We start from the raw sequence: 26,966 nt of genomic DNA on the forward strand, positions 1-26,966 counted from the left end.
ATATTGTACAGATGGCTGGAAGTATTCATCCCACCCATCTCACTTCTACACCTGGCTTCTATGCTCCCTCCTATATGCCTGATGCCATGGACATCTCAATCCCATGCATCTGATTAAGTCTGACTCAGTTTCCTCCAATATGTTCGGTGGCATGGACATATATTCCATCCACCTATTTTAAACCTGGCATACTGCATGGGCAGTATATATTGCTTAAGTGTGGGAATGCTCATATCCCATCATTTCTCTGTTCTTTTATGGTAACCCCCATAATTATCTCAGGTGTCATGATAAATACAGTGTTGAATTTGGCCTTGACACCTGTTACCAATTATATTAGATTTTTTTAATTTCTCATAATGGCATGAGGATAATTAGGCAGATGATGCAAAAAGTGATGAAACAAAGATAAAAAATTATTTTTAATAATTAATATTGCAGCAATTGTCTTCTCAATTACCCTCCATAAGGGGGGGACTATAGTAATATTATAATTTTAAAGAATGGTTCAATTTTTGTTTTATTATATGTTTCATGTGTAACAACTAAGATTCTGAATTCCCTTAGACATGTTTTGAGAACTTTCATTGTTTGATTTGATTATTGACAAAGCTATTTTAAAGTTGTGTTAAGCTCAATTTTGTAGGAAATTTTCCTGGCTGATTACCAGCATCCACACATCAACCCCTGAAAAGACTTCCATTCCATGACTACACCTAGAGACATCTGAGAAAAGACTTTCAGAGACTTTAAATGAACAGTTTTTGATTTGTTCTTTTTGTTGGTTTTTTCTCTTTCTGTTATAATATACACCATCTGTAACATGTATTCTCTGCAGAGGCCCTCCCTTTGCAAGACTAATGTCAAAAGCGTCGGTTCATGAGGACAAAAAAAAATCGCCCCTCTGGACAAAACTTTCCTCTCTTCCTTTTCTATATTGTTGTTCACATATTATTAGTTAGCAATAGTTATCATATTGTTTTTACTGTTCCGTCAAGGAAACATTTTGTTTCTTGAGGAACAACAGGGGGGACTGTAACGATTGGAATAACGCCACCTGCTGGATACTTACTGTAGAGGAGTTCTGCCCATGAAGGGAAGGTCTTTGAGGGCAAGACCAGGAGTCAGGAAGTGACGCGGGCTAGTGGGAGGAGGAAGGAAGAGACTGGCGCTCAGTCTCGCGCTCTTTTCCTCTGGACTCTGGTGGAGAAGGGAGCTAGAAATGTGCTCTCCCTTTAATAGATAGAATCTAGGCCTTTTTCTCTCTCTTTACCAAATTCTTATTCTCCTTAATAAATGCTTAAAAGTCTAACTCTTGCTAAAGCTTATAATTTATTGGCGACCACTCATTAGATATTTTAGACAGTTTAGCTAGAATTTTAGCCCTTAACAGGGGGAAAAATTGTACAAAAATATTTATAGCAACTCTTGGTGGAGGCTAAGAATTGAGAATCAAGGGAATGTCTATCAATTGAGGAATGATAGAAAAAGCTGTGTTATATGATTATAGTGGAATGGACTTGTGCTACAGGAAATGACAAACAGGATGATCCCCAAAAAACCTTGAAAGACTAATGAACATCTATGTCTAGTGAAGTGAGCAGAGCTGAGAGGACATTGTGCGTAGTGACAGCAGTATTGTTCAATGAGCAATTGTGAATGACTTAACTACTCTCAGCAGTGCAATGATCCAATACAATCCCAAGGAACTAATGAGGAAGCTTACTATGCACCCCTATAGAAAGAACTGATAAAAAGAAAATAGAAACTCTCTAAAAATGGGCAGGATATTTGGAAACTCAACCCAGTGCTAGGAAAGTTCCCTCTCTCTCTCTCTCTCTCTCTCTCTCTCTCTCTCTCTCTCTCTCCCCACAGCCCTCCCTCACTTAAATCCAATTCACTGCAAGTCATGATATCACCTACCAATGTCATGATCCTCTTTGAGAATGAAGAACAATAATACATACACAGGCAATTATGAGAAATCAGATTGGATCGGTCAGATGCATCTTGAACATTGTTAAGGAACATACCTTCTTAGAAATGAGTGCCAATTATATCTATACCCAGATGAAGTAAGGAGGGGAAGAAAATAATAACCACTAGTTAACCCATGTCTGTTCTTTCCTTAGTGCTCCAGACACTTGAATGAGTGACCATTAAAAACAAAACAAGACAAACAAACAAAATACCATGATCATACTTTGCTGCTTGCCCCTTTAGTTTTTCCAGCTAAAATTTTAGCTGGAATTTTGCTGAAGGAAGCAAAGGGGTAGTGATGAAGAGGGAGAGCATTGCAGGCATGGGAGACACAAGTAAAAATACTTGGAGTTTCTTGTGCAACAAGGAAACCAGTGTCACAGAATTACAGAGTATGTGGTGGGGGACAGGGAGAAGTGTAAGAAGACTGGAAAGGTGGAGGGGAGGCAGAGGTTATGAAGGTCTTTGAACACCAAACAGAGGATTGACTATTTGATCCTGGAAGTGATAGGGAGGAGGAAGATGATACAAATGATGGAGAAATCCAGAGTACAGCCTGGTAAGAAATAGATGCCTAGCCTGGGCACCCTCTTTAAATGAAGGTTCTAAGAGAAGGCTTCCACCCTCCATTCAGAGAAAGGCTCTATAAGGGCAGGAGATATACAACACAAAGACTCCCATTGGCTAGCCTCTGTTACATAATTTTTTTTTAAGTGAGGCAATTGGGGTTAAGTGACTTGCCCAGGGTCACACAGCTAGTAAGTGTTAAGTGTCTGAGACCGGATTTGAACTCAGGTACTCCTGACTCCAGGGCTGGTGCTCTATCCACTGCGCCACCTAGCTGCCCCAGTGTTACATAAATTTTTAAGCAAATCTATTTTTTTTTTTAATTGTGGCTTTCTTTCATGGTATTCCCTGTAGATGATGAAGTCATCTAGATGTTCTTGTTTGTGGATGCCATTGTGTTTATTGCATCAATCTCCAAGATACTACAGAACTCCCAGCCGAGATCTGTAATCACTCAAAGGAGTTTGACCCAACCATCCACACTAGAGAGACTAAGTGGATGAAGAATGCCTATTGCATGGATACTACATTTACTTGAATGAATAACCTATAGAGTTTATCCAACAGTATGTGTATCTGGGACAAACAATACAAAAGGAGGATGAACTGAATACAAAATTGAAGATGAGAACAGCAGGTTTCATTACTTTAGGGAAATAGCAAAGTTCTTTTACTGTCTCTGAGCTTCCCATGAAAGCAGAGGACCATCTTTACAATAGAAACATTTTGCCAGTGTTGCTATATGACAATTTGCTATATGAAATTTAGAATGTCTCTGAAGAATTAATGATGAATAATACAGAGACAGCAATGGAAAGTGTATACTAGGTATGAGAAGACTGTAGCACATAAAGTATCCCAAAAGCAATTTTGAATTAATAAACTTTATGTAACCCTGTATAACCAACAACTCCAAAAAAGGACTATGGCAAAGGATGTCATCAAATAATTGTATGACAGAAAGAGAAAATAGGTTAGTCATGTGGTAAGCGTGAAGAAGGATAACAAAGGAATGGCTAGAGCCTGGCATTCTCTCCTGTATGATCTTAGGAATACTTCACCTCTCTGGTCCTCAGTTTCCTCATCAATAGAATAAGGGGGTTGGATGAGGTGACCTAAAGTACCTTCTAGGTCTAAAAGTATGTTCATAGGATCTCATAGTACTCTCCTTCATGCACTCTGTGTTCCATCTAAACTGGATCCTTTGTCCCCTTTTCTTTCCTTGTACCTCTCTAGTTTTGTTTATGCAATTTCTCATGTCTGAAATGGACTCCCCCCAACTTCATCTCCACCCACTCTTCTTTCAAGGCCCAGTTAAAGGGAAAGCTTCTCTATGAATGGTGATTCTTTCCCCTCTGTCCTTCCTCCCCCTCCCCCATACCCAGCAGGGGAAAACAACCCCTTCCATCTCATATTTCTCATAGGACTTTTCCTGGACCCCCTACTTTGGTCTTAACTCACTCCTCCTTTGAAGAATAGTAATCAGTATATATGTTTTTACCCTGCCTCTGGATTAAATTGAGAAATCTTTGAGAGTAGGGTCTAGTTTATACTTATCTATCTTTGTAACCGCTAAAACTAGCACAGTTCATTGCAACATAGTAGGAATGATTGGCATTTTTATAGCTTCTTAAGGTTAACAAAGCACTTTCTCTCATTTGATCTTCACAAATTTCAATTTTTTTGTTCCTATTTTACAAATGAGGCAACTGAATCTCAGAGGCTGTGGCTTCTCCAAATCAATCATTATCATTTTCTTTAACATAATTGTGAATTGTTAGTATTATTTGTTCTTTGAACCACTTCTTTAGGATTCATCATTAAATCTTCCTTTAGGTCAATGCCTTTTGTTCATGCTTTCTGAAGTGACTGCTATTTTTATTTTGCAAAGGATGTATTTACCATTTCTGCTTTTTTGCATTTATTTGCATATCTCTGTGCCCTGATATATGGTCAGTTTTTATACAAGTTCTATGTGGTGCTGAGAAATACATTTATTTTTAGTAGATCCATTTAGAAGCTACCAATAGTCTTTTTTTTTTTTACAATTTCCAAAATAATTTTTATTGTCAGGATTTTGTACTTTAGTTTTCCTTCTCCTGTACAGTCTTTGTACCATGGAGGCGACCAGTACGATGGGCAGCGATGAGACCTACCTTTCGTCCATCTGGGGCATCTCTTCGAATGGTGGATGGTTTTCCAATATGCTGGTGATTACCTCCTCCGAAGGGATGTTCATGGCCACAACCCGGACACGAGGCCAGCAGTTTCTCTTGGCCTTGTATTTGTGGTAGGCACGACCTGCCTTAAGGATAGGTTTATCAATACGACCTCCTCCAGCAACAACACCAACAACAGCTCTGTTTGCAGAGGAAATGACTTTTTTAGAGCCTGACGGGAGCTTCACCCGTGTTTTCTTGGTTTCTGGATTGTGGGAAATCACTGTGGCATAGTTTCCAGATGCTCAAGCAAGCTTACGCCGATCCCCAGGCTTTTCTTCAAGACAGCACACAATGGTCCCTTCAGGCATAGTGCCAACTGGGAAGACATTGCCAATGTTGAACTGAGCTTTCTTACCACAGTACACAAACTAGCCGGTATGGATGCCTTCAGCAGCAATGAACAACTCTGTCCTCTTTTTAAATCGGTAAGGATCTCGGAAAGCTACTTTTGCAAGAGGAGCCCCTCGGCCTGGATCATGGTTTATGTCCTTTACAATACCCTTAATGTAGCCATGCCTCTCGGCGAAGTCAACAGCCCGGAGCTTGGAGGCTCCTTTCCTGTGTTTCACGTGAGCGCGGAAGACGGAGCCTGCACCCTTTCTCTGACCACGCATCACCCGGTCCACCTTGAGCGGTCTTGCTCTGGACTTGCTAGAACCCAATAGTCTTTTAGTTATAGTTTTTTAGCAATTTATTCAGTTCCATATTTTTACTTTGTTTATCTTTCTGTTACATTTTTCTAAAATGAAGAGAGGGATATTTAAATCGTCGGCAACTATTGTTGACTTATAATTACTATGTCTGCTTATAATTCAATAATTTTTCCTTTATGAATTTAGATGCTAAGACATTTGAAGCATATAAGTTTAATGCTGTTATTGATATTTTTTGCATGTGATTCCTTTCAACATAATGTAATTTCCTTGCATAGCTCTTTTTATGTTGGGAGTTTGTTTTGCGTTGCTTTGCTTTATCTGATAGAAACTCCTGGTTTTAGGGATTTACCTGATGCATAGTAAACTTTATTTCAGTCTCTCATATTTGTTTTGTGTATGCCTTTATTTTTTAGGTGTGTTTCTTGTAAGCAACAAATTATGGGTTTTGTTTTCTTATCTAATCTGTCATTCTTTTTCATTTTATTAGATTGCTTATTCTATTCATATTTAAAAGAGAGTTAGGTTTGTTTTTTTCCTCTTTTTGTCTCCAATATTGGAGGTTCTTTCAAATTAGGATTTTTTTCTTCTTTCTCTGTAAATATAGCACTTTATCTCTTCAGTTATTTTAGCTTAATCTACTTTAAGACAACACTATTCCCACCAGCTCTTACCCTCAAATACCCACCACCTCCCATTTCCTATGTCTCTGAACGTTCACTTCTTCATTACCTTTTTCCCTTTCCATGAATGTTTTTCTCATTTGACATGAATTCTCTTCTCTGGGTCCATGTATTCCCACTTTTGTGGGGTGCCAGTTGTTCTTTGGAGGCAAAATGAGTGGTTCTTTTAAGCATCAAAACTCTGTAGGTTACACCTTTGTAAGGTCCTCATCTCTCATTATAGAGGATCTCTCTTCACTCTATGAGAGAATGTTTGAGTGGTACCCCCTCTCACCACTGAAACAAGATTTCCTCTCCTTTTTCTTTTTTTGTTTTGTTTTTGTTTTTTTTAGTGAAGCAATTGGGGTTAAGTGACTTGCCCAGGGTCACACAGCTAGTAAGTGTTAAGTGTCTGAGGCCAGATTTGAACTCAGGTACTCCTGAATCCAGGGCTGGTGCTCTATCCACTGCGCCACCTAGCTGCCCCTCCCCTCCTTTTTCAATTATTTCGTTTGCCTCCTTGTCAATTCTCCAGTTCTTTCTTCTTCCTGAAAGACTACAGGAGTTATTTTTCTTTCATTGTTTGCCTTAAACTTGATTAGGTACATCACATATTTCCCTCTATCTGCTTTCTTCCCTCTTCCCTTTTATGTACCCTCCCATTCTAGAATTTAGTCCCACAAAAAAAAAAGTTTCTTTTGATTCACCTGTAAACAGGATGTTGTGAGGTTTAGTCCATGATGCTTGAGTTCTATTCCTCCCACCATAACTTCTGCTATTTGGCTTCTGTTTTCATTCTTGTTTCCTTGTGAACTTTTAGGAAGAAATCTCTTAATGATCTCTCAATTATCATTCTGTTATTGCTGTTGTTTTGTTGTTAACTCCTGAGACATCTATCTCTTTTTAGTTTTTCTTTCTTTTTTTTTCTGGAGTAATTTAGCTGTGCCTTCCTTAGTTGTATTTGTTTACCTTTCTTGTATTTCTGTTTTCTGGGTTGTTTGCAAGGCAAATAATTTAAGTAGTTCTGGTTTTCTTTGTAGGTGTTTCAAATGTTTCTTCTTTTTTGTTAAACTTCCATATTTTTTCATTAATGGTTAGGCTCGGATTTGCAGAGGATGTCATCTTGGTTTGAATCTTGAGCTCCTTTGCTCATTGGAACACACTATTCTATTCCCTCCTGTAGTTTCTGATGAATGCAGACAAGTCTTGTGCTATTTGAATTTCCTTTTCTTCTGGACCCAATCTTTTATATTCTATTATAGGATCCTTTCCAGATCCAGCATTCCAGGTCTGACATTCTATGATTCTATGAATACTAGGAGGAAGCTTACTATGGAAGCAGCATGGTAAGGAAAGGAAGGAACTAAAGTGAAAATGGCTCCCTTTTTGAGTAGTTAGGGAAAACTTCACACGAGATGTGTGTAGCAAATGTAGATACTGGGGACCCTTATCCCAACTCTAACTTGCATTGACAAGACAGGTTCCCAGAGCATGGCTAGCCTTAGAGTTCTAAGAATTGTTGAGAAAGTCCTCCTTTCTTTCTTTTCTTCCTTCCTTTCTTCTTTCCTTCCTTCTTTTCTTTGTCTCTTTCATTATTTCTTTCTTCCTTTCTTTTTAGCATTTCAGATTTAATTCAAGAACAATTCAATTCAAGTATTTCCAAATTTGATATCAGAATGATACCCCCAAAACCCCTTTTAGACCCCAAACTAAAAATAAGGGTAAATGCCATGTAAAAACTCCAAATGGCAAATACTTCAAGAATGCAATCATGGGGCAGCTAGGTGGCACAGTGGATAAAGCACTGGCCCTGGAGTCAGGAGTACCTGAGTTCAAATCCGGCCTCAGACACTTAACACTCACTAGCTGTGTGACCCTGGGCAAGTCACTTAACCCCAATTGCCTCACTAAAAAAAAGAGAATGCAATCATGTAGAAAATATATGTTAAAAGTTTAGAATTTAATGATATTACAAAGAAAAGATATGAATATTTAATTTGAAATGCTGAGATCATTTAAAATAACTATCTTTCTAGCCTTGGGAAAATTTTCTACAATTTCTTCTGATGTGATTTTGGTTTGACCCATTCCATAGAATACTCTTGGAACCTAATGGTTCTGCCCTATAGCACCTACAGTAATGAAAATCACACTTAGGATCTCTTCCTTACTCAGTGTTATATATCACATAGTGTTAATTTTTGAATGTGAATGTAGATGGTGATGGTATGGAATCTTCCACACTATAGATTGTTCAAAGAGAGAAAACCAAACTTTCACTAAATATGAGTAATGTTTTGTCACTTTGGGTTAATATTTCTTAGGAAGTCATAGAAGAATAAGCAAGGCAAGGTAATAGGAGCTTTGCCAAGAGTGGGAAATTTCCTTCAGAGAAAGACTAGTTAGAACAGAAAGCTACCAGATGACTTCCTTGGGGGTAGGGAGTAGACTCAAGGTACCCCCTGGGTACTAGCTAGCATCCTAGTATCTCCTTCTACTAGGGAGTATCCACTCCCCAGTTCCATACCCCTTGTCTCACTTGTCTCAAATGTGGTTTGTGGTGCTTGTTGACCCAAGTTAAAAAAATTCAGTTACAAATTTGAGATAGAAATTCATCATTTGAATTGATAACCTAAATTTTCCATTATGAAATCTGTTTACTGAGATAGGATTTTATTTACTCACCCTGCATTAATGATATAGCTATATTGGGCAGTAGGAGGATGTCCTTCTCATAAGTTCCCCGGGGGGTACTTCCTTCCATTATGTTCAGTGACATCAGTTAGTCAGCCCATTAGATTTTTTAAAGGAATATTTACTAATACAGTTATTAAACACTAAGTCTGTGGTCTATCAGCACAGCCTTGAAGAGTGACCAGAACCCAACCCATCAGTGGATTGACCTCACAGCCAAGATTCTGAGTCCAAGAAGAGGAACCATCTGTTATACCACATTCAAAACTGAATTTTGTGGGTCAAATGCTCTGCAGAAATTGGTTTAAGTTTGAGCCTACTCTCTTCAGAGACCAAGATGTCTCAGGGGAGAGTGTTCCTCCTGGTGCTGGGGAGAAAGCTTTGTACTCTCTGTTCTTACTATATCTTCTCTGTAAATTTCCCTTTGCAAAGGATAACTGATGTTAATCAACTAAATGAGACTTGGGCACGAAATCCCAGTGACTGACATTGGAGAGAACACACTGGAATGGAGGTTCAAGTCAATAGCATTAGAGAAAGGCACTGTAACCCCTAGAGCTGTAAGGGGGAGATGTTGCCTTGTTCAGGTACCTGACTCATAATTAAGAGTGGGAGTTGGGTAGAGCAGCTGGGTGGCAAAGTGGATAAAGCACTGGCCATGGATTCAGGAGGACCTGAGTTCAAATCCAGCCTCAGACACTTGACACTTAGTAGCTGTGTGACCCTGGGCAAGTCACTTAATCCTCATTGCCCCGCCAAAAAAAAAAAAAAAAAGAGTGAGAATTGGGATAGTTGCCTTAGGGAGTGTGCCACATATACATTTATATAACCTGGTGTTACTTTGAATAAATGTCTTCACTTCTCAGGACCCCAATTTTCTCATTCATTAAATAATATGTCTGACTAAATGGACTTGAAAATCCTTTCTAGATATAATATTCTATGTCCGTAGAATAATAGATTTAGAGCTGGAAGGGAACTTAGAGATCTCTTTGAAGTATGATTCCACAGATAATTAAACTAAGGCCCAGAAAGGTTAAGTAATTTGCTTAAGGTCACCCTAATAGGAAGTAGCAGAGCCTCCAGATTCTAAAGTTTCTTCCAACTCTAAAGTTCTCTACTTTTAAAATATATATATTTTTTAATTTTTTGGAGGAAATTAGGGTTAAGTGACTTGCCCAAGGTCACACTGCTAGTAAGTGTCTAAGGCTAAATTTGAACTCAGATCCTTCTGACCCCAGAGCCAGTACTCTATCTACTGTGCCACCTAGATGCCCAAGTTCTCTATCCTGAGGGCAGTTAGTCTGTCGGTAAACATTTATTAAGCACCTACTATGTTCCAGGCACTGTGCTAAGTGTTGAGGATACAGAAAAGGCAAGAGACAGTCCCTTTTCTCAAGGAGCCCAAAGTCTCCTGAGGGAGACTACATGCAAACAACTATGTGCAGCTAAATAGATGTCCATCAGCTCTAAAATTCTAGATCTAAGGCCCCTCCCAGCTCTGACCTTCTGTATTCTAAGAGACCTCCCAGCTCTGACATTCCCTGTTCTAAGGTCCCTCCCAGCTCTGACCTTCTGTGTTCTAAGGACCCTCTCAGCTCTGACATTCTCTGTTCTAAAATTCCTCCCAGTTCTGACATTCTCTGTTCTAAGATTCCTCCCTGCTCTGACATTCTCTGTTCTAAGGGCCCTCTCACCTAAGACATTCTATAATTGAAAGGGTTGAGAGAAGGGTGGAGAGGGAACAAGACAGCTATGAGTTAATGGACCCTGTTAGGAAAGAAATAAAAAGTTCCCACGGCCAGACTAGACACCCTTTAAGTGAACTTTCTAATACTTTCTTTCCCAAGTTTACCTTATATAACTCCATGGTGATTGCCTTTGTGTATTTTCCTAGTACTAAAAATATTAACCACTCCATGATTTATGTTTTTATTGTCACTCAGCATAGACCAATGGCCTCCTAATTGCACCATCTGCACTTATTTCTAAGGCTACACCCAATTGAAAACTAACTCAAATGAGATGCTGATCCTGCACTGGACACCAGATGGCAGCAAAATAGCACATTGGATATCTGGATCCACAGTCAATAAAAAGCCATTGGCTCCACCTGCTTTCTAGGAAGTACAGAAGAACCAAAGGACTTATGTCAAAGTGGAAGAATGTCAAAAATGAGAGGGCCCCCATTGTCTCATAATAACCACCTGTATTATATAGTGTTTCTTAAGGTTAATAAGGAAGAGTGGGATAATGCAGTGGTTTCGCATGCTCTTCCCCTCATCTCTGTCTTGCCTCTTGGGGAGCCATGACCTTAACCTGGAGTAGCAGTGGACAGATCCCAAAGGTTGTATGATCAGGAGGGAAAGAAGATGAGTCACATCCCACCTTTGAATGATAGCCAGGCATGGTACTTGTCTCCAAAACAACCACATCTTCCCCTATCCCCCAGTACTTTCCCATTGTGCTCCCTCCCTCTGCTGTGCAAGCTCCCACCTTCTCCCTTCTTAGCTAGACTCAGACCCTCGGGACTCTCAGGGATTCACAGCAACAGCTGGGTAGGTGCAATGGGGAAAAATTCTAGCTATATGTAACCCCTATCCCAGATCACCTTATGGTGATCCTGGGTTTCTATGCTCTGGAGCAGTGACCAATGAATAAGAAACCTGCCTCCCTTTTCATTTTTGGCGGTACAGAGAGAGTCAGACAGGATGCACAAACTAGAATTGCCTGAGATGCACCACATGGAAGATCTCATTGGATTAACTTTCCTCCAAAGCCCACCTGTCTTCCAACAGTTGGAGGCACCACCATTATTCCAGGCACCCAAGTTCTTACCACCTTAGTGTCATCCTTGACATCTGACTTTCCCCAGCTCCTATATCCAATCAGTTGCCAAAGCATGTCACTTTCTCTGGCCCCCACATCTCTCTCCTCCTTCCCCTTCTGTCCATTTACACAATCACTACCCAAGTTCAGGCCCTCCTCATTTCTCATCTGGACGATTTACCATAGCACCTTAATTGGCTTCCCCTGCCTCAACTGTCTCCCTACTCCAATCAGTCCTCCATACAACTGTCAAAGTAACTGCAATAAAGCACCACCACTGCCGCCACCGCCACCGCCACCACCACTAGCATCTCTACTCGGTAAACTCTACTTTTCTTACAACAACCTTATGGGGGCCACAGTGAAAATATCATTGTCTATTTTTTTACAGATGAAGGAACTCATTATTTATTTTTTTTCCAATCAGAAAAATGGGGGAACCATTAAGAAAAAAAAAGGAAAGGGCAGCTAGGTGGCGCAGTGGATAGAGCACCGGCCCTGGAGTCAGTAGTACCTGAGTTCAAATCCAGCCTCAGATGCTTAACACTTACTAGCTGTGTGACCCTGGGCAAGTCACTTAACCCCAATTGCCTCACTAAAAAAAAAAAATTTACAAACATGTATAGTCAAACATAATGAATTCCTATACCGGTCATGTCCAAAAAAATTTTGTCTCATTTTGCATTCTCTATTAGGAGGTGGGTAGCATGTTTCATCATTAGTCCTCTAGAATCATGGTTGGCCATTATGCTGATCAGAGTTCCTAAGTCTTTCAAAGTTGCTTGACTTTACAATATTATTGTCTTTGCATAAATTGTTCTCCTAGTTCTGCTCACTTTACTCTGGAATGCTTCATACAAGTCTTTCCAGGTTTCTCTGAACCTACCCCTTTTTTTTTTTTTTTTTAGTGAGGCAATTGGGGTTAAGTGACTTGCCCAGGGTCATACAGCTAGTAAGTGTTAAGCGTCTGAGGCTGGATTTGAACTCAAGTACTCCTGAGTCCAGGGCTGGTGCTCTATCCACTGTGCCACCTAGCTGCCCCTTGAACCTACCCCTTTCTTCATTTCTTACAATAGTATTCTATCATATTTATATATCATAACTTGTTCAGTCATTCCCCAATTGATGAGCAATTGATGAGTTTCTAATTCTTTGCTACTGTGAAAAGGGCTATAAACAATTTTATACATCTTTAGTTAAATTTTGTGGTTTTGTTTGGGACTAATATCTCCCTTAATCTTCTCTCCAATTCTCCCTTCTCCTTATCCCCTTTTCCTTCCTATTTCTCTATTGTGTGAAATGTATTTCTGTACTCATGTGCGTCTATGTATTCTTCCCTCCTTTGACCAATCCAGATAAGATCATTTGATCGCCCCATTCTTTCCTCCTTATTTTATAAACTTCTTATACACCCTGATTATGGGAGATATTTTCCCTAATGTTCCTGGTAATCTTCTTCCCCTCCCTTTCCACTCTTTGTTTAAGATCATCAACACATAACAGAACCATCCCTAGGCCTTCTATCTGGTTAGACTCAGTATATCATCCCCAATGGACCACAATCCCCGGAGGGAACAAATATATCATCTCCCCATATTAGAACATAAGCAGTTTATCCGTATTTATTTCATTATGATTGCTCATTCACATTCACCTTCTTAAGTTTCTCTTGACTCTTGGGTTTGTACTTCAAAGTTTCAACATAGCTCTGGTCTTTACATTAAAAGTCTATTTTCCCCCATAGGATTATACTCAATTTTTCTGGGTAAATTATTCTTGGCTGTAAGCCTATATCCTTTGCCTTCTGGAATATTAAATTCTAGTTCCTCCACTCCTTTTTAGGATAGTTGCTAAATCATGTATAATCTTGACTGTGGCTCCTTAGTACTTGAATTCTTTCTTTCTGGCTGCTTATGGTATTTTTTCTTTAACCTGGAAACTCTGGGTATTGACTAGAATGTTCCTGGAAGTCTTTCTTTGGGAGTTTCTTTTAGGAGGTGACCAATGGATTCTCTATTTTCACTTTGCTTTCTGTTTCTAAGAGGTTGGGGAAATTTTCTTTTACGATTTCCTAAAATATGATGTCTACGTGCTTTTTTTTTTCTTTTGTTCTGGCTTTCAGGGAGTCTAATGATCTCTAAACTTCCTCTCCTTGATCTGTTTTCCAGGTCAGTTGTTTTTACTATGAGATGCCTTAAATTTTCTTTTATATTTTTTGGTCCTTTAACTTTCTTTTTTCTTTTATTTTTTAATTTAATTTAATTTAATTTTTGCAGGGCAACTGGGGTTAAGTGACTTGCCCAGGGTCATACAGCCAGTAAGTGTTAAGTGTCTGAGGCCAAATTTGAACTCAGGTACTCCTGAATCCAGGGCCCGTGCTTTATCCACTGCGCCACCTAGCTGCCCCCCTTTAGCTTTCTTTTAATATTTCTTCTTGTCTTGTGAAGTCATTAGCTTCTACTTGGTACATTCTAATTTTCTTTCTTTCTTTTTTTTTGGGGGGGGGGCAATGGGAGTTAAGTGACTTGCCCAAGGTCACACAGCTAGTAAGTGTCAAGTATCTGAGGCCGGATTTGAACTCAGGTCCTACTGAATCCAGAGCTGGTTCTTTATCTACTGCACCACCTAGCTGCTCCAATAATTCTAATTTTCAAGGAGTTTGTTGCATGGATAAGATTTTGTATCTCTTGTCCCAAGTTATTTCTCTTTCCAATTATTTCCTCTAAAGAGGAAATTGGTTTTCCAATTTTTTTTTCTTTAGTACTTATATTTCATTTATAAAAACTTTTTTAAACTCTGGCTTCATCTATTGGATTTCTACCTCTCTCTCTGCCTTCCAATATCAAATCCTGCTCTGTGTCCACAGTGAGACCTCCAATCCCTTGATCCCTCAGTTTTAAGATCCATTGTTTCAGGGCAGCTAGGTGGCATAGTCGGTAGAGCACTGGCTCTGGATTCAGGAGGACCCAAGTTCAAAGCTGGCCTCAGACACTTAACACTTACTAGCTGTGTGACCCTGGGCAAGTCACTTAACCCCAATTGCCTCACTAAAAAAAAAAAAAAAGATCTGTTGGTTCCCAAGCTGTCATCTCTGCACTAGCCACACTCTTCTCCTTTCCCCATCTTGACCCCTAGATAAATCAGTTCAAATCTTTATCATGCCCTTTTCTTGAGTCCCTTTGCCTCTTTATCATATCACCAATAGTTCCCTGCCAAGCTTCAAGCCTTGGGTCACTCCCACCATCTGCTGCCTTTGTTCTTACACACGGACTGTTGAACAAAGGTAGAGAAAATCACAGTGGGTGCACATATGAATTTATGTTTCATAACCTCAAGTGGGCCATCTCTATTGATAGGCAATCCTTTTATATCTCCTTAATAACTTACTTTCCCATTCAGCATTCTGACTCTTCCAGATCTTTTTATCCCCCTCAAATCTCTCATGCTTCACCCTTGCCTATGGTCTAAGCTGAAAATGTTGCCTCCTATTTTAATGAAAACATTGAGGCCATTCACCATGAGCTCTCTCTTCTCTCTTCTCCCCTCTTCTTTCTCTCACATCCCCCACATGCCTTCTACCACTATATCCTCCTTCACCCCATCTCACATGATTAGGTGGTACTTCTCCTTGTCAAGGCCAACTCCTCTACCTGCACAAGTGATCTCATTCCATCCTGTTTCCTCCAGGAAACTGTCGCCTCTATCAGTCTTGCTCTCTCATTTATCTTCAATCTCTCCCTCTAAATTGGCTATTTCTCTACCGCCTACAAACATGCCCATGTCAACTTCATCCTGAAAAAAAAAAACAAACCCTCACTTGATTCTTCCATCTCTGCTAACCATCATCCCATATCTCTCCTCCCTTTCATAGCCACACACCTATTGTAGGTTACCAGTGATGTCATAATTGCCGAAGGCAGTGACCTCTTCTCAATCCTCATCCATCCTGATTTCTCTCCAGCCTTTGACACTGTTGATCATCTTCTCCCTGATGCTCTTTTCTCTATAGGTTTTCAGAACACACTCTCTCTTGGTTCTACTTATCTGACTGATCCTTCTCAGTTTCCTTTGCTAGATCTTGGTCCAGGTCAACCCAATGACCATGGCTTTCCCATAGAGCTCCTATAGATTCAATTATCATCTCTATTCTAGTGATTCTCAAATTTACTAATCCAGCTCTAACCTCTCTACTGACCTCTGGTTGCACATCTCCAATCGCCTATGTGGTATCTCAAAGTGGATTCTTGTAGACATCTTAAACTGAACATGTCCAAAACTGAACTTATTATATTTCCAAAAAAACTCCTCCTTTCCAAGCTTCCCTATTACTGTCAAGGGAAACTTCCCCCTACTAATTATCTCCAATTTACCCATTATAGATCTTGTTTGTATATAATGTTTCCATGTTATCTCCCCCTATTAGATTGTGAACTCCATGGGAGCAGGATCTAATTTTTTTTTTTTTGGCTTTCTTTGAATCCCTGGAGTGGCAGAGTGCCTCAAACATAGTAGGTGCTTAATGAATGTTTATCGACTGACTCTTTTAAGAATTCTAGTTGAATGTGTGCCCTTTCTGTGTTTTTCTTTAAATCTTTGCTTTTAGATATCTTGGAGCCGTTCTGGGTTTGTGTCTTGAATGACATTATCATCATATTAGCAATTTGTGATGAGATTCTTTTTTTTGATTGCTGATTCTTCCAGTCTACTTTCTGACTTCAGATTGGGCTCTGTATACTTCTAGAGGAAAGGTCTGGGCTGCATTTCATGGAGGTATTGACTGTTGTGTTTTTCAAGCATCTCCAGCACTGTTTGGACTGGGGATGTGTAAGCTTTCAGTGGTCTCAAAGTAATCTGATTCAGGGGAAGTCTGATTACCACCCCACCCTCACTCCCAGTCTGAACTCTGAAAATTCCTAATCCAGGTTTGGGTCTGAGCAACATTTCTGTGGGTTTGACTCCTTTGGAGTGCTGCTGGACTTAGCCCCTATCAAAATGCTGGGAAACTGCTTGTTCAGAGAAACAAAAGCACAGGCTCCCCTTTGGGTTCGGATTTCTACCCTGGTTACTATACAGCAGGCATCAGACTGACCTAGAAATTGGAACCTAGATCCCTTTCCCATCCACCAGACCAGGGTCTGAGACACAGCTGCTGCAAGCATTACTCATTTAGTACACAGCCTGGGCCTGAATCATTCCTTACTTCAACTTGCCACCCTTGGGAGCAGGTCCCTTCTTCAGTCCATCCTGAATCTGTGACCCAGCACAAGGTGGTGAAGTTGTTGTTCAGTAATGTCTGACTTTTTGTGAATGCATTTGGGATTTTCTTGGAAGAGATACTAGAATGGTTTGCCATTTTCTTCTCCAGCTCATTTTACAGATGAGGAAACTGAGGCAAACAGGGTGAAGTGACTTGCCCAGGCCAAATTTGAATTCAAGAAGATGAGTCTTCCTGACTCCAGGCCTAGCCACCTAACTGTCCTAGAATTACCAGAACTGGGTAGTCAGCAACAAAACTGCCCATTGGTTTCTCTTCCCCAAACCTGCACTACTTTGAGGAATTTCTGGGACCTGTTGCAGCCCAAGTGCTTCTTGCCCTGGTATACAGCCTCATTCCTTTTTCAGTCCCTAGTCCTAGGATGTTCCAGATGGTCCTGGGTTTCTAACTAGATGTCATCTCTCAGTGTCCATAGACCTCTCTATCTCCCTATGCCAACCAGGACTAGAAAAATGACTCCCTGTGACTCTTCCTTGGATTTCTCTATCAGGATTCAGTCTGGTGCATTTTCTAGATCTTTTTGAAGGGTTTTTATGGAAGGAAGCTCACTGTACTTTTCCCTGATACTTTACCATCTTGACTGCACTGGAGAAAACATTTACAAAAGAAAAAAATATATATCATCCATGGCCCCAAAGCTAGTTAGTCTAGGAACTGGTACGATAACCCCAAATTTTCTGACTCCAGCTTAATTATACTTTCCACTATACCACTACTTTCTTCCCCTGTTCACATAGATTAGGAAACTGAAATTCAGGAAGTACAGATAACTTGTCCAAGGTGACAGAGCAAGGAAACAAAGCCCAGACTAGAATTCAGGCTCCTAACTACAAGGGCAAGGTGTTTTGTGTTGTAGTATGCTGTTTCAATCAACTCAGTTCATTTCCATTCATGAAGCACATACATTTGCTGGAGGAGGCAAAAAATTATTATTTTTTTTTTTTTGGTGAGGCAATTGGGGTTAAGTGACTTGCCCAGGGTCACACAGCTAGTAAGTGTCAAGTGTCTGAGGTCACATTTGAACTCAGGTCCTCCTGAATCCAGGGCTGGTGCTCTATCCACTGTGCCACCTAGCTGCCCTGAGGCAGAAAATTCTAATGAGACATGGTCCCTCCCCTCATGAAACTTACTATCTAAATCTACTAATATAAAATTACTTCCTTACATTTTGCCTTCTGTCACCATCATTCTACTGAAATATCCCTTTAAAGATTTCCTTCAAAAAAACTTGAATGGCTTTCTAAAAGTTCTCATTCTTCACTCCTCTGCAGCAAGCTTCTGTTGACAACTCTTCTTGAATCTCCTTCCTTCACTTCCATGACATTACAGTGAACTGGCTTGATATCTAACTCTCTGGTCCTTCCTACTCTGGTTGCAACCTTAGCTACCTCTCCATGCAAGGTTCAGTACTCAGTTCTCTATTATACTTTTTTTTGGGGTGGGGGAGGGGAGGTGGGGCAATGAGGGTTAAATTACTTGCCCAGGCTCACACAGCTAGTGTCAAGTGTCTGAGGCGAGATTTGAACTCAGGTCTTCCTAAATTCAGGGCTGGTGCTTTATCCACTGTACCACCTAGCTGCCCTTCTACTATGCTTTTTTACATTTACACTTCAGTGATCCTTGAAGACTGGCACTGGCTCAGCTTTCACATTTGCCAATTCTTCCCCTACCTGAGTTCATCTGAGCTAGGCATTTGAATTCATCAAGGGTATCCACGTTCTTTCTTATTATCTCCTTACCTATATTATCTCCTTACCTATATACCTATATTGTTGTTGTTTTTTATCCTTTGTTCTTGAAGAGGACCAACCTCTCTAGAGTATCATCTCCCCATTGGCTATTTTTGTTCTGTTGTTTCCAGTCCAAAAACAATTCCCCTTGGCAGATAAAGACAAGAGTCTGAACACCTAGCTCTGCCTTTTCTCCATCACCAGTGATCTTCAGCATCCTAATCTCTGAAGCAAGTCTTTCTCTCAACTTTGATCCTCTTCTGTTCCCCAATATGGCCAAAAGACAAAACCAAAACCATCATATCATTAGCTGTACTTTACCAGCCTCAGCTCATTCACACCTTAGCTCTCTTGATACATCTTACAGACTGATGCCCCTCCTTTATATTCACCTCTGACCCTTTCTTTTCTGCAGACATAAGCATCTCATCCACATTGCTTGATGAGGTCTCATTTTAGAAATCCCCTTTTTTCTTCTCATCAGAATTGTTTCTCTTTGTCTTCAGATGTTCATTCTTCAAAGCATCACATCCTTCCTGAGCTGACTTCCACTGTACAATTTTAGCCCATAGGACCCAAATTATCCTTTTGTCTGAGCCCTTTGAAATCTGCTCTCCCTAAATGTAGCCCCAACTTTCCTCACCATTCATTCTAAGATGGAACAGGTCATCCTTTCCCCCAAGGTTCCCATCATCTTGACACAAAAACCAATTCCTCCCAGTTCATCAGAATCAGATCCAGAACTTTCCTTCTTTGGTTGCTCCACTTTTTGAACAATGAAAGGATAATTAAAGCAAATCAAGAAAGTATTAGTTACTCTGCATTTGACATGGAGAGAATGCCAACATTAAAATCCTCTATCCTATGGGGACAGCTAGGTGGCGCAGTGGATAAAGCACCAGCCCTGGATTCAGGACAACCTGAGTTCAAATCCAGCCTCAGACACTTAAGACTTACTAGCTGTGTGACCCTGGGCAAGTCACTTAACCCCTATTGCCCCTCAGGAAAAAAAAAATCCTCTATTGTCTATCATGCTGCAATACTAGACTCATGATTGAGTGGTTTTCTAATTTCCTCATTGACTTTCTCTTGCTTTTGAATTTCCAGGTAGTCTGCATTATACTCCTATGACAATATCAGGTACTGAAGAACACACCATCACAAGATCATTTGAAAGAAGCAGAGTTGATTTTCCTGGCACAGAGAAGATGAAGAACGACATGATACTAGTGTTCATATAAAGTTCAAATTCCTTAGCCTGGCATTCAGGATCCTCGTGAATAGGCCCTCTCTCTTTCCTATCTTACATTTCACTGCTCCCCATTATTTATTATATGCTCCAGCCAAACTGAACTACTTATCATGTGTTTTCCTGCTGTCACACAGATAGAGAAAGAAGCATATTTAAGGTGTGGTTTATGATTTATTATGATTTGGTGACAAAGCCCAAAGACTGTTCCCAGAGAGCAATGGCATAGTGAGAAGAGGTCTGGACATGGATTCCGGGAAAAATCTGAGTTCAAAGCCCACCTGACACTTACTAACTGGGGAACTGTAGCAAAAGAACACCTTTCTTAGCCTCTTTTTTCTCAACACTGAAATGGAATGATAATACACATAGTACCTTTGTTTCAGAATTGCTATAAGAATTTAATGGGACTATGTCTGTAAAGAACTTTGCATACTTTGAAGCACTCCATGAATGTCAGCTACCATTCATGTTATTAGAACTTCCATGCTAGGGGCAGCTAGGTTGCACAGTGGATAGAGCACCGGCCCTGGATTCAGAAGGCCCTGAGTTCAAATCCGGCCTCAGACACTTGACACTTACTAGCTGTGTGACCCTGGGCAAGTCACTTAACCCCAACTGCCTCACCCCCCCCCCAAAAAAAAGAACTTCCATGCTAGAAGGGTCCTCATTGGGCATCTGAACCTAGCCTGGGCCTGAACAAGAATCCCTTCTATATCATCCCTGACGAGAAGCCATCCAGCCTCCCAAGAAAGCCCATCCCACTTTTGAGCAGCTGTGATTGTACGAAGCATTTCCTTCCATTGAGACAAAATCTGCCTCCCAATAATTCTTTTTTTTGCTGGGCAATGGGGGTTAAGTGACTTGCTCGGTAAGTGTCAAGTATCTGAGGTCAGATTTGAACTCAGGTCCTCCTGAATCCAGGGCCAGTGCTTTATCCATTGCGCCACCTAGCTGCCCCTCCTCCCAATAATTCTTACCCATGGCTCCTAGCTCCACCCACTGAATCCAAGCAGAATGTGCCTAATCTCTCTTCTACTTGATAAGCAGTCCTTCAGCTGCTTGAACAAAGCTCTCAGGTTCTGGATCCACCAAGCCTTGCAGCCATTCTCACATAGAATCTCCTTCCACAGGCCCGAGTAATTTTTACACAGCCCCAAGTATATAGGTATATAAAATAGGTACATAAATCAAATATTCACTGCCAAATTTTTCTCCACCCTCACATTCTCGACCCTCCATACTTTAACGATTGGAATGACACCACCTGCTGGGGAGTTACTGTAGGACAGCTCCGCCATGAGGAGAAGGCGTTTGAGGACAAGCTATTGGGTGCTGTCTATCAAAGCTGCTAGCCAATTAGCTTGGAGCTGTGTGTGCGCATGTGGGGAGATGTTCCCAGCTCCACAGGAGGCATGGGGTCCTTTTTGTTCCTGACCTCACCATGGCAGGTCAGATGCTGGGGTCTCTTAGATATAGTTAGATTTTTACCTTTCTCTCTTATCCTAATGCTCTTTAATAAATACTTAAACACTTAAATATTCTTGCTAAAGCTTATAATTTATTGGTAACCACTCATTAGATTTTATATAGTATAGCTAGAATTTTAGTCCTTATAATACCCATATGGGTTAATGATCCACAGTTTAAGAAGTTTTGATCTAGTCTGCATTTCTTGATTTTTCCCCATAAAAATATCCAGAAAGACTCTCTCTCAAATGGCTCACATTGTTCCAGATATACCATTTCTAGGACATTGGATGTGCCCATGCTCCATCTAGAAGTCACCTCTGATGTGCCCCAAACAAAAACACTGTCTTGTAACTAACCTGAGGAAGGTGGGTTCAGGCAGCCCCATTATCTGAAAGGCTTTTTTGGCCCAGAATGGACAGATGCTTCCATTCCTTAAGCTAGAAGAAGGAATCTCAGTGAAAATAACTTCAGAAAGCCCTTTCTCTACTGAACCAGGAACACAGGAGAGGAATTCAGGTGAGGGATACAGCTACGATTAAGTGAAAACAGCCTTAGCCTGTCCAATTCTATCCTAGGTGGCCACCACAGTGCACAAAGCATAGGGCCTAGAATCAGGAAGACCTGAATTCAAATCCAGTCTCAGATACTTAGTAGCTGTGTGACCCTGGGCAAGTCACTTAACCTCTGTCTATCTCATTTTCCTCCTCTGCAAAACAGGCATAATAATAGCACCAACCTCCCAGGATTGTAGTGAGAACAATATGATAATATTTATAAAATGTTTTGCAAACCTTAGAGTTCTATGTAAATGCTAGCTGTAAATGCTATGTCAATGCTATCCTCACCTCTGCTTGCCTTAGTCTCCTCATCTGTGAAAAGGGAAAAATACCAGCAGCCACCTCCCAAGGTTGTTGTGAGGATCAGACAAGACAATTAGACAGTACTTAGCACAGTACCTGACACATAATAAGCATATAAATAATATATATAAATAAATGTGTGCTATTATTCCCAGCTCTGACTCGAGCTTATTCTTCGACCTTAGTCAAGGGACCTTGGAACTGAACAAAGGAAGCTAGAGAAAACCCAATGGTCAAGTTGTTGGGGTTTTATTGGGGTAGGGGGGTTAGGTGCACTGGAGAAAAGAGAATGGCCACGACTTCTTTGATTCTGTTCCTCCTGTACAAAATTTTTAAAGCAGACTAGGTAATCCCATTTAAGTATCTTCTCACTTCTGACATCCTGGATTCTAAGGTTCCCTTCCAATTTTGACATTCTCTGTTCTAAGGTTCCCTTAAGCTCTGATATTCTATGTTCTAAAGACCCTTCTAACTTTGATATTCTATAAGTCCTTTCCAAGTGTGGCATCCTTTCTTTAGTCTAAGGTCCCTCCCAGCTCTGACATCCATTATTCTAAGGCCCCTCACAACTCTGATATTCTGGGTTCTAAGATCCCTTCTAGTTCCAATATTCCATGAACTTTCTTAGGGTATTAGTAACCAACTTCAGAATACTTTCACCTAAGATGACTTTTTTTTAAATTAGCCAACATTGGGGGCAGCTAAGTGGCGCAGTGGCTAAAGCACTAGCCCTGGACTCAGGAGTTCCTGAGTTCAAATCTGGCCTCAGACACTTGACACTTACTAGCTGTGTGACCCTGGGCAAGTCACTTAACCCTCATAGCCCCACCAAAAAATAAAAAACACACAAAAAAACCACACACACAAAAAAATTAGCCAACATTTTTATACACAAAAATGGAGCTGGAGAAATATAGATGGTAGAACTAGGCCTGAAACACAGACTCTTAGTTTTCAGGGGAAGAAAGAGATTTCCAGGCCTGGAGTCCAGGCTTGCTCCAGCCACCACAGGAGTTGGCAGCTGAATTGTAAAGTCAGGCTTCATCCCACTACGGCCGACCTTGGCTTGGACCCTTGTGAATCCACGTCACTTGTGATATTTACCTAGCAGATACAACAGGTTACAGACCCTGTATGGCGCCTGTCCGATCAGCATGAACTAAGACCATGAAGGAAATTTGGATTGTAAGAAATAATCATTTTAAGGACTTTTAAATCCCACCCACTGCAGCATTGCTTCAGGCCAACCAGGCCCACAGTTATCAGATCGGGTATCACTGTGGCATTGTGGATGTGGGCAGGACCTACCTGATGTAACAGGCTGGGCGATTTCAAATATAAGCTAAAAAGATTAGAGAAAAATGATCTGCACCATATGTTCTGGACCCAAATCCTGCCCTTGAAATAGCTTATAATCAAAGGGAGATAGAATGGGCAAACACAGATTGTTCAATTATGCTCCTGGTGCCATAGAATGGAAACTGATCTGGGTGTCAGCAGATCCCAGATTTGTTGTTAGCCGGATGGATGACCTTGAGATAGTCACTTTCTCTCTATCTTAGTTTCTTCATCTATAAAATGAGGGAGTTGGACTATGTTCCAGCTCTGACCTTCCAAGTTCTAAGGGTTCTCCCTACTCTGACATCCTCTGTTCTAGGGGCCCTCCCAACTCTGACATTCTGTGTTCTAAGGGCCCTCCCAGCTCTGACATTCTGAGCTCTAAGGCCCTTCCTAGGTGTCTCATTCTGGGTACTCTGCATATCCTTTGACTTGATAATACCACTATTCAGTCTGTATCCCAAAGAGATTTTTTAAAAAAGGAAAAGGACCCACATGTACAAAAATATTTGTTGCAGCTCTTTTTGTGGTGACAAAGAATTGGATATTGAGGGGATGCCCATCAATTGGGGAATGGCTGAATAAGTTGTGGTATATAATTGTGTTGGGGGTTTTTTGTTTGTTTTTTTTGGTGAGGCAATTGGGGTTAAGTGACTTGCCCAGGGTCACACAGCTAGTAAGTGTCAAGTGTCTGAGACTGGATTTGAACTCAGGTCCTTCTCAATCCAGGGCCGGTGCTCTATCCACCGCACCACCTAGCTGCCCCTGTGGTATATTATTGTGATGGAATACTACTGTCATAAGATATGACAAGTAGAATGGTATCATAAAAACCTAGGAAGACTTACATGAACTAATGCAAAGAGAAGTGAGCAGAACCAGGAGAACATTGTACATAGTCATAGCTATATTGTAACAGTGATCAACTGTGAAAGACTTGGCTACTGTGATCAATACAATGATCCAAGATGATTCCAAAGGATTTATGATGAAAAATGCTCTCCACCTCCAGAGAGCGAACTGATGAACTCTTGAGTGTGAATTTAAGTATAATTTTTTCACTTTATTTTTCTTGCTTTCTTTTTTACAAAATGGCCAAGATGGAAATATGTTTTGCATGATTTCACATGTGTAATTGATGTCATATTGCTTACTTCTCAACAGGTGAGAGAAGGACAGGAGAGAGGGAAGGAATTAGGAACTTGAAAAAATTTTAAATGAATGCCCAAAATAAACAAATAATAGATTTATTAAAAAGAAAAGACTCTAGACTTAAAGGAAACTAAAGGATTTATGAAGTTTTCTCTTCTCTAGGGTAAACATATTTAGATCTTTCAATTAATTCTGATGTGACCTTCCCCTCCTAGCTGCCTTCCTCTAGACATTCTCCAGCTTGTCCTTCTTAAACTGGGGTCCAGATCCAAATGAGGTCTGATGGGGGCAGAAAACCCTGGAAACTATGCCCTCTTAATGCAGCCCAAGATCCCATTACCTTTGTCAGCTGCCATATCTTACTGCTAACTAATATTGAGCTTGTGGTCCACTACAACCCTGAGATCTTTTTTCAGGACCACTGCTTTCTATTCATGCCTCCCCACTCTTATTTCTGTACCTAGGGGGCATTATGCAAACAGCTGTGTACAAAGAATATGCAGGATAAATTGGAACTAATTCACAAAGGGAAGGCACTAGAATTAAGAGGGATTGGGAAACACTTCCTATGAAAGGCATAGTTTTTGTTATTGTTGTTTGTCCTTCATTCTGGAAAAGGACTGTGACATCAGGGAGATGAGATCATGACTTGCAGTGAATTCACTCTAAGAGAGGCAGGGCTGTGCAAAATCACCAGCCTCTCTAGAAGGCTGGGTTTTATCTGGGACTTGGAGGAAGCCAGAGAGGACAGGAGGTAGAGATGAGGAGGGAAAGCATTCCAAGCATGGGGGACTGCCAGAGAAAATGTCTGGATTTGGGAGGTAGGCTGTCTAATAGAAGGATTTGTGGGGGCAGCTAGGTGGCGCAGTAGATAGAGCACCGGCTCTGGAGTCAGGAGGACCTGAGCTCAAATCCGGCCTCAGACACTTAACACTTACTAGCTGTGTGACCCTGGACAAGTCATTTAACCCCAATTGCCTCACACAAAGAAAGAAAGAAAGAAAGAAAGAAAGAAAGAAAGAAAGAAAGAAAGAAAGAAAGAAAGAAAGAAAGAAAGAAAGAAAGAAAGAAGAATATGTGGTGGGAGGAGGGGAGAGGAGGGAATAAGGATTAAGAAAATTGGAAATGTAGTGGGAGGCAGGGAACAAGTTTATGAAAAGCTTTAAAAACCAAACAGATGATCTTACATTTGATCCTGTGGGTGAGAGGAAGTCACTAGAGCTTATTGAGTAGTGAAGAGTGACATTGCAAGGCCTGTGCTTTAGACAGACTATTTTGACAGTTGAGTAGATGGCAGACCAGAATGAGGAGATACTTGAGGCAAGCAGATCCCCCAACAGGCTGCTGTATAAGGGGAAAGTCCAGCACCAGGGTGGTGGCAGTGTCATAGGAGAGAAGGGGACAGATGCAAAAGATGTTACAAAGGTAAAATACTGGATACGTATTGAATATGAGATGAGGATGAGCAACAGCAAGGAGTCAAGCTGACCCTTAGGTTTCAAGCCGGAGTGACTGGGAGGAGGGTGATATCCTCAATAGTAATAAGGAAGTTAGTAAAGGGGGAGGTTTTAGGAAAAAAATGAGTTCAGTTTTGGACATGCTGAGTTTTTGATGGCTATAGGACACTCAATTCAAGATATCTAATAGGCTGTAGGAGATGTGAAACGGGAGGTCAGATCTCTTGAGACAAATTCTTTTTCTTTCTTATTGGAATTATGACCTCTTGTGTCTTCAGTATTTCCCTGAAGCATCTTATTCCATAGGTTCCTGCTTATCTTTCCTCTTAACTTTTTGGAATCTGTTTTCCCTAAAGCTAGGATGCATGTCAGATGATGCTCACGTTTCCCCTCCTCTATCACAATAATACAAGTTGACTGACTGCTTAACAAACTCTAGGATGGTCATTTCAACCTTGAGGTTTTCATCGTTATTTACCACAGCAATCATTTCCTCTTTGTTAGTGAGAATCAGATCCAGAATTGATCCTTCCCTTTGCTGGGTCCTTTACCACGGGAAGCATGAAATCATCACTCAACGAGTCAAGAAGTTACTCAATCCCCCGCTCATGACAAAGAGTGAACTCTACCTAATTTGAAAATAATGGAAGTCCCCCATGACTTACTGTCCCGACTCTGGACCAGGCTTGTAATCTGTTCCCCAAACTCCTTACCTAGCTGGTCTGTAGGGTATTCATAAGATAAAATCATTGCTCTCTGTCCCTTCCTTGCTTTTTTTTCAACATTTTGGGGGGTGGGGCAATGAGGGTTAAGTGACTTGCCCAG

The 26,966-nt window shown here is 40.8% G+C and overlaps 1 pseudogene; it reads right to left on the reverse strand.

Annotated features, from left to right (window-relative positions):
* Positions 1–4,585: 4,585 nt before the first annotated feature.
* LOC122748152 overlaps positions 4,586–26,966 on the reverse strand; it is a 40,663-nt pseudogene continuing 18,282 nt past the window's right edge.

Source organism: Dromiciops gliroides, chromosome 3, assembly GCF_019393635.1.
Source record: "Dromiciops gliroides isolate mDroGli1 chromosome 3, mDroGli1.pri, whole genome shotgun sequence".
NCBI classification, from domain to species: domain Eukaryota; kingdom Metazoa; phylum Chordata; class Mammalia; order Microbiotheria; family Microbiotheriidae; genus Dromiciops; species Dromiciops gliroides.